Source organism: Papio anubis, chromosome 6 (genome assembly GCF_008728515.1).
Source record: "Papio anubis isolate 15944 chromosome 6, Panubis1.0, whole genome shotgun sequence".
Taxonomy (NCBI): domain Eukaryota; kingdom Metazoa; phylum Chordata; class Mammalia; order Primates; family Cercopithecidae; genus Papio; species Papio anubis.
In genome coordinates this window covers 149,375,287-149,376,501 of record NC_044981.1, presented here as the reverse complement: position 1 = coordinate 149,376,501, position 1,215 = coordinate 149,375,287, and the positions used below count along the sequence as shown (strand labels likewise).

The window sequence follows — 1,215 nt, the reverse complement described above, 5'->3', positions numbered from 1 at the left end:
TGATAAATTATATAATAATATGACTGCTATAGAGCAAATCAGATGTGAGCCTAAATCATACCAATAAAACTAGATTGAATTATTCTCCAATATAGTGTCATTCATTCTTTTACTTAAAAAACAGCAAATATTTTTAAACTATGTGCCAAGAACCATGAATAAGGAATTAAAAGTAAAAGTCTATATATATTGTTAATCTATTATAAAGAACAGGAAATAAAATTGATTCATAATTCCCATAAGTATATTCTGTGAACATCAAAGTCTATTATATCTGTTATTTTCACTTCATTTTGAACTGATGTGGTCTTTTTATAAACTGATTTTTCTCCTTAGTTTTCTTTTTAATTTCTGAAAATGAGATTTTCTGCTTACATGTTTCAGTGCCTTGAACCAAGGCACTACAACTTACCACTTTTGAAAAATCTGCATAAATATACATTAAGCAAAATATACTTACTACATTTATCTAAGGCCTAAATTTAGCTTTCTAGTACAAATTAAGCCTGCCAATTATTGAAAATAATATTTTAATCCCGATTGTAAAAATATATATCTACTCTCTATAAGAGATTAAACAAATCTTCTATAGAGTTGATAAAACAAATCCTGTTTCTTCATTTTTATATGAGAAAGAAATATAACTAGGATTATTACAACACCTCCTACAACTCTCAGAATCTTCACCACCTTATTAACCTGGTGTTTTGATTCTCTTTGTTGTATTTTTTTAAGAAAAAAATTCTTAAATTAAAAATGGAATCACTCAGACTGCATTCCTTTCCAAAGAGCAAAGCTGGCTTCACACTAAAGAGAGAACTCTGCACCTCCTCCTTCTGGCTTCTAGTGCTCTACACTGTTGGAGAAGCTTTTCTAGTAATGAACCATAGGAATGATGCTGGGAAGTATAGTCTTTGATACATCTTTTAAAGCATAGATTTTTCACTGAACAGCAATCACTCTTGGAAAATAGATGTAGACCACTTGAGGCAGGATCTTGCTCTGTCACCCAGGTCAGACTGCAGTGGTACAATCATGGCTCACTGCAGCCTCAACCTCCCTGGCTCAAGTGATCCTTTCACCTCAGCATCCCAAGTAGCTGGGACTACAGGCGTATGCCACCATACCCAGCTATATATATATATATACACACATATATTTTTAAAAATTTTTTGTATAGATGAGGTCTTGCTCTGTTGCCCAATCTGGTCTCAA

At 32.3% G+C, this 1,215-nt stretch overlaps 1 pseudogene; it reads right to left on the bottom strand.

The window, feature by feature from the left end:
• Positions 1-761: 761 nt before the first annotated feature.
• LOC116275640 lies at positions 762-915 on the bottom strand (annotated as a pseudogene).
• Positions 916-1,215: the final 300 nt, after the last annotated feature.